General features: G+C 44.9%; 1 pseudogene; it reads left to right on the top strand.

The window, feature by feature from the left end:
- LOC136576935 (serine hydroxymethyltransferase, cytosolic-like) overlaps window positions 1-13,831 on the top strand; it is a 118,264-nt pseudogene extending 104,433 nt beyond the window's left edge.
- Window positions 13,832-14,569: the final 738 nt, after the last annotated feature.

The raw sequence follows: 14,569 nt of genomic DNA, 5'->3' as shown, positions 1-14,569 counted from the left end.
GGTTGTCAGGGGGGAGGCAGGTCGGCCTCTGCCCCGGCGGCCGGGGTTTGTCGTAGGGTGTTCGGCCTCTTTCCGGGCAGGCAGGTGCTGTCAGGAAGGGGGGAGGAGGTCGGCCTCTGCCCAGGTGGACGGGGGTTGTCTTATGGATTTAGTTTATGGTACAGTTCAGTTGTGTGATTGCTGGTGAGCCGCAGCGGGTATGAAGGTTGGCCCCAACGTGCCCCTTAACCCATTAAGTATGCCGCCCTATTTTTAATATATTCGTTTTTCCCTCCCCCCTTTATCATAACTCCTTTATTTACCCATCGACGTCGCTGTTTGAGGGCTTGTTGTTTTTTGCGGGACGAGTTGTATTTTTCAATGGTGCTATTTATTGTACCATATAATGTACTGAAAAACTTTTAAAAAATTCTAAGTGGAGTAAAATGAAAAAAAAAACAACTACATTCCACCATCTTTTAGTGCGTCTTGTTTCTACGGCGCACAAACTGCAACAAAAGTGACCTGATAGCTTCATTCTATGGGTCGGTACGATTACTGCGATACCAAACTTGTATGGGTAATTTTTTTTTTCAAAGACATTTAATTTTTTTCAATTATTTTCTGCGGTCATTTTGTGCGCGCAATAACTTTTTTATTTTTCCGATGACGTAGTACAGCGATGGCTCATTTTTTGCGGGATGTCCTGTAGTTTCCGTTAGTACTAATTCGGGATGCATACGACTTTTTGATCGCTTTTTATTGCGTTTTTTGGGGGGATAGAGGGTGACTGAAAAAGTGCATTTCTGGGGTTCTTTATTTTTTCTTCAGACGACGTTCACCATGCGGGGTAAATAATGTGCTACATTGATAGATCGGATTACGAACGCGGCGATACCAAATATGTATTTTTATTTTATTATTTACACTTTTTAATTCTAGATATAGCAAAAGGGGGGTGATTTAAACTTTTATTCCTTTTTTTTTTTACTATTATAAAAACTTCATTGCTCTTTTTTTCACTTTCCTTTTAGGTCCCCCTGGGGGACTACAATATGCAATAGCATTACGTCATACTGCATTCTGACAGACAGCCTATCAAGCCACCCCGCGAGGATGGCTTAATAGGCTGTCTCTCAAGGCAGCCCTGGGGCCTTTCAGAAGGCCCCTGGCAGCCATGACATCTGCACGGCTCCCCCGATCTCACCGCGGGGGGGCTGTATGGGACCCCCGAACAGCATTCGGGGGCTTTAAATGCCACTGTCAGAATTGACAGCGGCATTTAATTGGTTAATAGCCGCAATCGGCCAAACAGCTGGTTGCGGCTATTGCCCGCGGGTGTCAGCTGTAGTAAACAGCTGATGCCAGCGCTGTATGCAGAGAGGTCGCCCCCCGCGCCCTCTCTGCATACATACCCGGACACTCCAGGATGTAAATGTACGTCCTGGAGCGGGAAGGGGTTAATGTACTGAAATTTTTTTAGAGAATTTCTAAATGGAGTAAAATGAAAACAGAAAGCCTACATTCCGCCATCTTCTGGTTTCTCTGGTTTCTGTGGCACAAAAACTGAAACAAAAATGACTGCGAGGTTTTCTTTTTTTTTTTTTTGCTGTAGTACTTTTATGGTTTTTTTTCAGTTTTTTTTTTTTTTTCCAGACATTTAATTTTTTAAAATCGTTTTCTGCCACAGTCTTCTGAAAGCCGTAACTTTTTTATTTTTCCGTCGACGCCGTTGTCCGAGGGCTCATCTTGTACGGTACGTCCTGTAGTTTGCGATGGTGCCGTCTTGGAATACATACATGGGCATTTCTGACATTCTGTAGTTTTTTTTTATTTCAGACTTTTACCATGCGACATAAATAATGTGTTACTTTAATAGATTCGACTTTTACAGACGCAGCGATACCAAATATGTATTTTTGTTTTATTACTTCGGTTTTTATTGTAAATATGGTAAAAGTTTGTTTTTGTTTTTTTTACTTTATCACTTTATAAAAAAAAAATGAGAAACTTTTTTTTTTTTTTTCAAATTTTTTCTTTTTAGCCCCCACAGGGGACCACAGCTGGCGATGCTTTACATTATACTGTGATCTGGCCTCCCCTCAGGGATGGCTTGATAGGCATTCTGTGAACACAGCCCTGGGTCCTTTCAGAAGACCTCCAGCTACCATGACACCCACACGGCTCCCTGCGATCTCATTGAGGGAAGGGGGGCAATAAGGGACCAACGAACATCGTTCAGGGCCTTTAAAGGGTAAATAGCGCCAATCAGCCGCGTGGCTGATTGCAGCTATTATCGGCGGGTGTCAGCTGTAATAAACAGCCGGCACCCTGCAGCGTTAAAGAGCGCTTTACCTTGTGCCCTCAGAGCCCGGTATCTGGTTGTTTGGTCCGGCTTTGCAGAGGATTACCCAGACCGGATACAACTCTGGGAGTAAACAAGAATGCTTCCATTCATTAACAGCAAGCAAAGATCTTGAAATGGTACAGGATTAAAACTGTGTTTTTGTTCCAGGGGTGAAGTATCTGAGGCAGGATGATGGCCGCCTCCCCGGTGATGAATGGCGGGCATGCCGATCTGTGGGCATCGCATAACCAGATGGTCCTGGAACCTCTTGAAACAAATAATCCAGAGGTAAGACATACGAGACGCTGCGCTCTCACTGCACTATAGGCGCTTCTACACAGAAGACGGATCCTCTGCTGGCTGTAATGAGCGACTGACAGTATAGCTGCCGATCAGTCCTCGTTCTGCTTGGGACTAACGATGGCTAATATTAATCTTCCTTCACCAGCAGCAGCTCTTGTCAGCAGCCGCCCCCCTAATTACACGGAGGATGTCCTGCCAACGAATGAGCATTTTTATGCCCCCATGAAAGATCCAATCAGCCGGTGAGCGAGCGTTTTGAATGTTCATCAGCTGATTGGGGCGCATTCAGGCGGGCCGATGATCGGGGAGATAAACCTTCTGACAAATGTGTGTTCCCATGTAAAAGGGTCTTAAAGAATGAGCTGCACATCCAAGACTCCAAGGTATCTTGGTTCCCTACATCGGGTAATAGATGCTGGGCGCTGACCACTAATGGAATCTATTATGTTGGCCATCGCAGTTGTCATCCAGCTTTCCATGGATTCTGCATGTCATGGAAACCTGCATTATGCCGTGTTACACTCCACAGTATTGGAGGTCTTTGTGTCATTCAGGCTGCCTTCACATGGGTGAGAAAATCACGTATTGCGAGACGCACAAATCTCGCACGACTATGAACTACGTTCTTTTGATCCGGGGTAATATACATACTTTTTTTTTTTTTGTTCTCCTCCCCCGCTGCCTGTCCTATGATTGGGTGTTCCCTCGGAACGCCTCACCCGTTGTTTTCAATGGGGCCAGAAAGATCACACAGCGTGCGATGCGAGGTTTCCCATTGGATCGCGACTGTACTGAAGTCATGGGAGGCGTTTATGACACGAAACGCCTAACATCCGCGGGGACATCGCACAAGCGTGATATCGGGACGAGTTTCCTTGCCTGAAATATCGCTCAGCTGTGTGAAATTAGCCTCAGGGGGGAAACTAAAGCTAGATGTAACCCTCCTTAAAGTGACCCTCCAGTCCTAGACAAACAAAGATGGCCGCACCGGTTCTCTGACTGTCTGCTGCACACTGTGAATTAGTACACATCGGTAGTCTAAAACACTACACCTGCTGTGATTGGCCTGTGTTGCCCACGGGAGCAGCGCTGACCAGTCAGAGCAGCATGCAGTGTCTCAGGATGTCTTCATTCACACCTGGAGGTTTGGATGTGGATTTTGAAACCCAAACCAGGTGAGGCTCATAAAGGGTAGACTAAAGGACGGGTTCAGTTTCTACCCTTTTTTCTTCATTTTGGTTGACTTCTGGTGTGAACAACTGCACATGTGAGCACATCCTTAGACTGCGGCTGCATACTAACACACATGTGAGCACATCCTTAGGCTGCGGCTACATACTAACACACACGTGAGCACATCCTTAGACTGCGGCTGCATACTAACACACATGTGAGCACATCCTTAGACTGCGGCTGCATACTAACGCACATGTGAGCACATCCTTAGACTGCAGCTGCATACTAACACACATGTGAGCGCATCCTTAGACTGCGGCTGCATACTAACACACATGTGAGCGCATCCTTAGACTGCGGCTGCATACTAACACACATGTGAGCACATCCTTAGACTGCGGCTGCATACTAACGCACATGTGAGTACATCCTTAGACTGCGGCTGCATACTAACACACATGTGAGCACATCCTTAGACTGCGGCTGCATACTAACGCACGTGTGAGTACATCCTTAGACTGCGGCTGCATACTAACGCACGTGTGAGTACATCCTTAGACTGCGGCTGCATACTAACGCACATGTGAGCACATCCTTAGACTGCGGCTGCATACTAACACATGTGAGCACATCCTTAGACTGCGGCTGCATACTAACACACATGTGAGCACATCCTTAGACTGCGGCTGCATACTAACGCACATGTGAGCACATCCTTAGACTGCGGCTGCATACTAACACACATGTCCATCAGATAGTCATAGCGGCTCGGCCGTCTGTCCAGGGCTGGAGGGTCGCTTTAAGGGAGTATTCCTATATTATACACTGGTGATATGTTGGTAATGTAGGTCTGCACTTTACCATCTCTGGGCTCCTCGCTGGTGGATGAAGTGACTGCAGCACTGATCTAGCACTGTGTCCCCTTTACCGCTTATCCGTGCCCAACAGCGCCCTCACCAGGCGTTGTGCAGAAACTACAGTGTGACCGGGTCACTTATATAGGGCTGGCTACACTTCCATCACAGACGGGGGTCTTTTGTACGTGCTCCTGACTGAATACAGGTTGCCAGAAGCTGTGGACATCCGGGGTATTGTGGATGTGTTGTGGAGAGCTGGATCCGTCACCTGATGGACTTTATTCTACTTTTATCTTCTGGTTTCAGGTTCCCCTGCAAACTTTGCAGTGTACACGGCTCTGGTGGAGCCTCATGGACGGATCACGGGACTGAACCTGCCTGATGGGGGGCACCTTACCCCATGGGGGGCTTCATGACTGGCAAGAAGAAAATCTCCACCACATCCATCTTCTTTGAATCTATGCCTTACTAGGTAAGCAGCCATTGCTGCGGGTCCTTGCAGAGCTCTAGTGACGCCCGTTACACGGAGTACATCCTTGTATGTGACTTATTTAGTGGTTTCGTGCACTCTGTCTATACGGCTCTTCTATTATGAGATGATTTATGCGGCCGCGTTTCACACTCTCTTAGGCCTCCTTCCCACGAGCGTGACGGGCCCCGCCGCGTAATATTACGCAGTGAAGCCCGTCACGGCGCCCCCCAGAGCCCCTATACTTACCGTCGCGTCGTGTGACACGCCCACCGCGTCACGTGACGCGGCCGGCAGTGTCACGTGACGCGCCCGCCGCGTCAAATGACGCTGCGGCGGTAGGTGGGGAAGCGTTTTTGCACGCTATCTCCCGCTGGTTACAGCGGGAGATAGCGTGAACGGACGGCTTCCATTGACTGCAATGGAAGCCGTCAGCGCGTACAGCCCGTCCTCACCCGCAGCAAATAGAGCATGCTGCGGGTGAGGACGGAAGAAATCGCGGTGCGTAATTCCGCGGTGGAATTACGCATCGTGAGCATTGTGCTATTAGGTTCAATAGAACCTAATAGCATGGTGCAACGCAGCGGATTTTTGCCGCGGATTTACGCGGCGTAAATCCGTTCGTGGGAAGGAGGCCTTATACAGGTGAATCCAAACACCGGTTATATAGACTGCGACAAACTAGGGGAAAATGCCCGCTTGTTTCATCCCAAACTGATCATTGCTGGTGAGTACTACAACCTCCATCATCTATTTACATCAATTCATCAAATGTGTCACCTGCATTGTTGTAAAAGTAAAGAGTTTTGAAACTTGTGATATTTTTCCTTTCCCTGTCTAAGGCGTCAGCTGCTACTCCCGGGATTTGGACTATGCTCGGATGAGGGCGATAGCTGATGAAAACAATGCTATTCTTATGGCTGACATGGCGCACATCAGCGGGTTGGTGGCAGCCGGAGTCGTGCCTTCTCCTTTTGAACACTGTGATGTGATGACCACCACAACCCACAAGACCCTGCGCGGCTGCCGAGCTGGCGTTGTCTTTTACCGGAAGGGTGAGTTGTCCTCCTCAGGGAGATTGAATGAGGGACTTTTACGAATGCTGAACTGATGTGATTTCTTCAGGCGTCCGCAGTCTGGATCCAAAGACGGGGAAGGAAATGATGTACAATTATGAGAGTCTGATCAATCAAGCTGTGTTTCCTGGCCTACAAGGTGGACCCCATAATCACGCTATTGCAGGTACGACCCACCGACATTTAATGGGCTTTATGGTGTATCCACCACCCACCAAACGTGTATGGTTTCATCAGATATATTCCATATGGTGATCTATTCCAGGTATTGCTGTGACACTAAAACAAGCGATGACCCCAGAGTTCAGGGTGTACCAGAAACAGGTTCTCTCTAATTGCCGGGCGTTGGCAAGTGCATTGGAAGAGCTCGGCTATCACATTGTTACTGGTGAGACTTGTTACAGTTTCTGCATTATGATATTATAGAAGGGAATGTTTTACAGAGCAGATGTGCCGATACACGGGGGGAATGTAAGAAATCACTGCTGCTCATCAATGAGCGGATTGTTCATCATGAACAGGTCTGCCACTAAGAAACTGTAGGAAGCATGAAGCGATATGTGGCACCCAGTGATATCGGGTGTTTGTTTAACCCATTCCCGCTGCAGGGCGTAAGTTTACGTCCTGGGAGCGGGGGCGTAAACTTACGTCCTGGAGATAGCGCTGGATCATATGTGATCCAGCGCTATCCCGCAGCGGGAGCCGGCTGTCAGTCACAGCCGGCGTCTCGCTGCAGCAGCGGGGGGACATCAGAGATGCGCCCGCCACTGTTAACCCCTTCCCTGCCGCGATCTAAGTAGATCGCGGCAGGGAAAGAGTTCATAGCGGGAGCACGGCTCCCTCTGTGTCTCCGGCCGGAACTCGCGATGTCATCGCGAGAGCCCGGCCTGTCACCATGGCAACAGGACGCCAGACACTGGCGTCCTGTATTGCCTATGCCTGAGATCGCTGTATGAGCGATAAGGCATGGGAGCGCAGTAGCTCTGCCATGCCTTATGACAGCGATCATCTGGGCAGTGGTTAAAGTCCCTCAGAGGGACACAAACAGTGTAAAAAAAAAGAAAGATTTAAAAAATGAATTGAAAAAAATGTAAAAAAAAAGAGTATAAAAACAATGTTTTATGCTTTTTCTCAGATTAGCATAAAAAAAGGTAAAAAAAAAATAAAACCCCACATATTTTTGGTATTGTCGCGTCCGTAACGATGCGTACAATAAGTTGCACATGCTTTTGACTGTGCACCGAAAAAAACGCTAAAAAAAAAGCTAAAAAACTGAGGCAAAATGCTCATTTTTAGCATTTTGCCTCACTAAAAACGCAATAAAAGTGATCAAAAAAGTCGTATGTACGCCAAAATGGAACCAATAAAATCTACAGCTCGTCTCGCAAAAAATAAGCCCTCATAGAGCTCTGTACATCACAAAATAAAAAAGTTACGGGACTTTGAATGCAGCAATTTAGAATAGAAAAAAGATTTCCAAAAAAAAGGGGTTTTTATTGCAGAAAAGTTGGAAAACCTAAAAAAAAATGTTAGAATTTTGGTATCGTTGTAACCGTACCGGTCTGCAGAAAAAATGGAAAGTCTCATTTATGCTGCATGATTAATGATGTAAAAAAAAAATAAAAAAATCTATGGCAGAATTGATGCGTTTTCTCTCTCTATCATTAAAAAAAATATATATATATTTTACAATATAGTTAATGTACCCAAAATTGGCATCGATAAAAACTACAGTTCGCCACGCAAAAAACAAGCCCTTATACGGCCGCGTCCACGGAAAAATAAAAAAGTTATGGCTTTTGAAAAATGGAGATGGAAACATACCAAAAAATCGCTTGGTCCTCAACGCCAAAATAGGCCATGTCATGAAGGGGTTAAAGGGATTTTCTGGGTATTCGATATTGTCAAATCAGTGGGGTGGGCTGACTTCTGGCATCAGCTTTTTAATGGGGCTGCGATCTTGGGTGAGCGCTGCGGCCTCTTTATTGGATACCAGACACAGTGTTGCGCAGTGTGTAGTGCTGGTTACTTGTATTGCTGCTCAGTTTCATTCAGTTGAATGGGACTGAGTTATATAAATGTCATGGCACGGATGAATGTGACATCACAGGCTGAGGGCTTAATTACACGAGCGTATACCGGTCAGGTTTTCACGCCCAGCCGATATACGCTTCCATCTAAGCAGTTGCCCCCTTCCCTCCCCTCACCACCTCTCTGCCTCTCTCCTCCAGTCCAGTGTCTGCAATGGGAGTGGGTGGGATGTGGGCAGAGCTAAGCGCCACTCTGTCCCGCCCACTCCCATTGCTAGCTATGGACAAGGGTCGGTGAAGCTCCTCCCCTGTTCCGCCTACTCCCATTGAAACCGCTCGAGGGGAGGAGAGAAACAGTCGGTGAGGGGGAGGGGGGGGTGCTCAGATGAAAGCGTGTAGCAGCCAGCCATGAAAACGACGGCTGATATACGCTCGTGTAAATAAGCCCTCAGGAAGAGGTCACAGAGCTCACCCCTTCAACATGTGGTTCTAAACTCTGTTACATTGTTTATGGTTTTCGCTTGTCTACTTGCTGCTCCTACTGCTTACGTACAAACTGGCTAGCTTGGTGCCTGCAGGAGGGAACAGCTGGTAGGAGGAGCTCACACTTTCTTGCTTAGTGTCTGCCTCCTAGTGGCAGTAGCTATACCCCATGGTCCTAAGCCGTGTCCCCCAATAGACGAGACAGATTTTATTTTAGAGGCTTTAGTGTTTTTTTGTTTTTGTTTTTAGTTTATTTCCTATAGAGAGAAGTATGTTAAACGCCATACCTTAAGCATGCGGCACTTCAAAAAAAGACAACATGGACCCAAAAGAAAATGTGTATATACCAAATGTAGGGAATCAAAGTAAAACACTGAAAGAGCATGGCATTCTGTTTGAGGCCCCACTGTCCACTTGTAGAGCCCTTGAGCAGCCAAAACTACAGAGAATCCCCACAAATGATCCCATTTTGAAAACTAGACCCCTTATCGAATTCTTCTAGGGGTGTACTGCATATTTTGACCCCACAGATTTTGAATGAATCTAAGCAAAGAAAGAAAAAATTGCGATTTTCATTTTTTTGGCAATTGTGTCATTTTAAAAACATTTTTTTTGTACAGCACGCATCAGAATGAAGACTTTCACCCCAAAATGGATCCCCCTGTTTGTCCTGTCTTCAGAGACATGCCCATTGTGGCCCTAATTGTATGTCTGTATGCACAACGGGGCCCAAACCGAACAAAGTATCAAACTTCAACTGTCTTTTAACTTTTACCTGATCGCCATTATCCACTGAGACCGCTCACCGCGGCCCTCGGTCACTGCTACAGGCTCTCGGCTGCCTTTAGCAGCCAGGAGCAAGGAGATTTTACATTTCCCAGGCCCTCCCCAACTACTGCACTTGCGTCTGCCATTTTGGCACTGGTGCATGCGCCAAAGCTAGGGAGAGAACAACGGATAAAGATCGGGGAACCTCACCAGAGACCTTAGGTACGTAACTCCCCTCATGGATCGGATCAGAGATGGAAAGTGAAACGATAACTATTTTTTAAATTAAAGTGATCGCCGTTATCCATTGGATAGCGACATTCACGTGTAAACTCCAGACTCTCAGCTATATTTGGTAGCCAGGAGCAGGGAGATTTTAGATTACCCTGGCAATCCACGGCTTTTGTGCATGCGTCCACCATTTTGGAGATGGGCACGTGCGCAGATGCCGGGGTAAGGTCTGCAGATAAATCCGGGGGCCCTAGGTATATCATTTCATCTCCCCTCATGGATCTGATGCATGAGGGGAGATGAAACAAACTTTAACTTTTTTACACTTTTTTAAAACTTTTACATGATCGCTGTTATCCATTGGATAGCAGCGATCATGTGACTGAGAACCGCATACAGCTGCTCTTGGTGACAGCTCCCTGCTCTCAGCTACTCCTACTAGCCGGGAGTAGAGTTTTTAAATTTCCTGAGCCTCCTTGCCCTGTGCACAGGCGCCGGCGTCAGGTCCTAGAGGACCAGAACGCAGCGGGACATCACGGAGTATGTCTCTCTAGATGGCAGACAGCGCTGTACATTGCACAGTGGCCTGGATTGGTGCTGCATGCTAAGTCTTATTGAATGGTTCAAGACTTGGCCTATATCACTGAGAGTCACTGTGCAGTATACGGAACTATCTGTTTCCTGCAGCCAAATGGCAAGAAGTGGGACAACCCCTCTAACTTGGTTGAAACAACTCTAACTGCTTCTTGTTTTGTCAGAATTACTGGAAATAAATGTGTGCTTTGTCACTTCACAGGAGGTTCTGATAATCATCTCATCCTCGTGGACCTGAAGAACAAGAAGACAGATGGAGGAAGAGCAGAGAAGGTCCTTGAAGCCTGCGCCATTGCTTGCAACAAGAACACCTGCCCAGGTGAGTGCAGCTCTATGGGAGGTGTGAAGTAAGTGATACAACTATGGAAACGGGGCAGCAAATCCGTATCCTGTGGATTCATGAGGAACTGAACCTGATTAATGTCAGTCAGAGGTTCAGATGTGAAATCTATTTTGAAGTCTTTCTAAGCCACGCAAACTGCACCATGTCATTGATGAATGTTTTCCGCTATCTGTGCCCTCGGCAGGTGACAAGAGTGCTCTTCGTCCCAGCGGCCTTCGTTTAGGATCCCCTGCCCTGACTTCCCGAGGATTCCGAAAAGACGACTTCAAGATAGTTGCACATTTCATTCATCAAGGTGAGTAGTTCATGTTATGTGGATGTTCCTACACATGGGCTGCATTCAGACAACTCCAACGTGAATGGCAGATGCTCCCAAGTAGCCTTACTAAGAGCCGCTGCAGGAATATGCTTTATCAGGCTTCTGATGAATTGTGTGAAGTTCACCGTATTTGGTGCCCTTTATTTTGTGGTGATAGGAAAGTACTAAATCTGCCAGCATCCTGCTACAGTGGCTGGAATCAGAGTTCTCTACTACACCAAAATCCTAATAATTCGGAGAAGAAAGATTAACACATTATTTGAACCTCGTGGCGTGAAGACCATTGTTACCTATTGTTGAGTATATACCCTCACCCGTATGCAATTATATTGCATATGGGCGGCGTGTATACGCATCATCGCGAAGCAACACCATAGGTAATATAAACAAAAAAACCAAAACCAGGTGTACTGCTTATGACTGCCTGCGTGAGTACAAGCCCATGCACAGTGCAATTTTGCCGCCATACGCAGACGTACATAGGATCACGGCCAGTAAAACGCTGCAGGAGCCCTGTGGCGCTTAACGCTTTTGGCCGTGTGAGCCCGATCATACATGTAGCAAATCACGACTGATGCGATGGCTTCCGTGATGCCACTGATCACACATAGTGGGTGATAAGGGGGGCATATAAACAGTAACACTCCCCCAGAGAAATACAAGGGAAGGTCCGGGGAACGTGGAGGCCAAGGAAGCAGTTCACTGACGTCACCATGTGCCTGGCCAACCCATCTGTTTGGTAGTTGCCTATTGAGCTGACTTCTCACTTCACCCGTCCTGTTGGAAGATGAACCCTGGGATTTCCTGTTCCAGCTGAGGCAGAAGCTATATCCGTAGCATCCAGGTACGAAATCCCCAATTGTTTCATCAAGAAAGAAGTGGCCGTAGACTGTCCTGCAGGTTATAGCGCACAACACATTCACCTCGGGGGAGTCCTTACGTACGTATTATAGTAGTTATATTCTTGTACATAGGAGCAGTATTATAGTAGTTATATTCTTGTACATAGGGGGCAGTATTATAGTAGTTATATTCTTGTACATAAGGGGCAGTATTATAGTAGTTATATTCTTATACATGGGAGACAGTATTATAGTAGTTATATTCTTGTACATAGGAGGCAGTATTATAGTAGTTATATTCTTGTACATAGGGAGCAGTATTATAGTAGTTATATTCTTGTACATAGGGGGCAGTATTATAGTAGTTATATTCTTATACATAGGCAGCAGTATTATAGTAGTTATATTCTTGTACATAGGGAGCAGTATTATAGTAGTTATATTCTTGTACATAGGGGGCAGTATTATAGTAGTTATATTCTTATACATAGGCAGCAGTATTATAGTAGTTATATTCTTGTACATAGGGGGCAGTATTATAGTAGTTATATTCTTGTACACAGGGAGCAGTATTAAAGTAGTTATATTCTTGTACATAGGGGGCAGTATTATAGTAGTTATATTCTTATACATAGGCAGCAGTATTATAGTAGTTATATTCTTATACATAGGCAGCAGTATTATAGTAGTTATATTCTTATACATAGGCAGCAGTATTATAGTAGTTATATTCTTGTACTTAGGGGACAGTATTATAGTAGTTATATTCTTGTACATAGGGTGCAGTATTATAGTAGTCATATTCTTGTACATAGGGGACAGTATTATAGTAGTTATATTCTTGTACATAGGAGGCAGTATTATAGGAGTTATATTCTTGTACATAGGGGGCAGTATTATAGTAGTTATATTCTTGTACATAGGGGGCAGTATTATAGTAGTTATATTCTTGTACATAGAGGGCAGTATTATAGTAGTTATATTCTTGTACATAGAGGGCAGTATTATAGTAGTTATATTCTTGTACATATGGGCAGTATTATAGTAGTTATATTCTTGTACATAGGGTGCAGTATTATAGTAGTCATATTCTTGTACATAGGGGACAGTATTATAGTAGTTATATTCTTGTACATAGGAGGCAGTATTATAGGAGTTATATTCTTGTACATAGGGGGCAGTATTATAGTAGTTATATTCTTGTACATAGGGGGCAGTATTATAGTAGTTATATTCTTGTACATAGGGGGGCAGTATTATAGTAGTTATATATTTTTGCACATAGGAGCAGTATTATAGTAGTTATATTCTTGTACATAGGGGGGCAGTATTAAAAGTAGGTATAATCTTGTAGATAAGGGGCCAGATTCATCTTAATTTGACTACTGAACATAGTCCAGTACAAGTGCTCAGCAGTCCCCAGCAGTTGCCTGACCGCTGCTTTATTCATTCAAGAGGTGCATGGGACCCTGTTCTTATGATAAGTAGTAGATCCCACCAATCAAACATATATCCTCTATACCTGTAGTGTAAAAAAAATCAGATTGATGTATAAAATTATTTGCAGCCTTCACTGCCCCCTGTTGGATGGCCTGGGATATAGCTACACATGCAGGTTTGGGTGTGTGTATCCGCGGTAGCTGAGCAGAAATGATAGTAAATTAAATCTGTAATGTAAAATAGCTTTTTATTAAAGCCGTTGAAATAAATAATGGAGCCGTTGCCTATAACAACCCTTCCAAAGGGCCCGAGGCCTCTGAACAGTAAGTGCTGATCTGGTTGCTGTGGGCCAATCATCTGCTTTTTTAATGCACTAGTTTTAATAAATCTCATCTCTCATTCACAGACCAATCGAGAAGCGGCTTTACAAGAAGAATCTACTAGTAGTAGCTATTCAATTTAGAAGTCCAATTTGTGCATTGTGGTCACATGACTCATTAGCCGTGGAGAAATCTAGATGTACCTATGAAGACCCTCAAGCGATCTCTAGGATGCCAGTCACACAGGAATGCTTCCAGGATGTTATTAGATCGGTATTTGTCAGAATTGGATATTTTCTTAATGACTAACGGCAGCGTGACACTTAGGGGTTACATTGCAAACTAGTATGGACCTTAAGAGCTCCCTCTACTGGTATTGTTATGCTACAACAGCCATACACACTGGTCCAAGAGGTTTCTTTTGCATTAGAATGACACTTAGGGGCTGGCTGCCAAATTTTAACCTGGGGGCAAGCACACAGCACTGGTCCTTCTGTGGAGACTCTCATGCACGAAAAACAGGAACTGTGTGCAGAAATTGTCAGATACACATAAGAGACATCTGCCTGCAGAATGCAAATACTTTCTGTCTCTGACACCGGGGTTGACAGTTTGGTATGTTAGTGCATGGGGGAGGGGTTATGCAGAGGTGGTACATCTGTGACAACCCCTTTATTCATATTAATCCTTGCCTTTGCAGGCCTTAATATGTAAATGTAAAAAATACAATATACTGCAGTACTGAAGTATTGCAGTATATTGTAGAAGTGATTAAACAATTGCAAGTTCATGTCCCTTAAGAACACAAAAAAATGTATAATTTAAGTGAAATAAAATGTAAAAAAAAATAAGTGGAAAATTTAAAAAAAAATCCTTTTCTCATTTTTCCACAAAATGATAAAAAATAAACACAATTGTCGTCACCGCATCTGAAAAAGCCTGAACTTTCTAAGTATCACATTATTTATCTCACACAGTAAACACTGTCAAAA

Source organism: Eleutherodactylus coqui, chromosome 8, assembly GCF_035609145.1.
Source record: "Eleutherodactylus coqui strain aEleCoq1 chromosome 8, aEleCoq1.hap1, whole genome shotgun sequence".
NCBI classification, from domain to species: Eukaryota; Metazoa; Chordata; class Amphibia; order Anura; family Eleutherodactylidae; genus Eleutherodactylus; species Eleutherodactylus coqui.
Note: the sequence above shows the minus strand (reverse complement) of the source record. Positions and strands in the feature narration are given on the sequence as shown.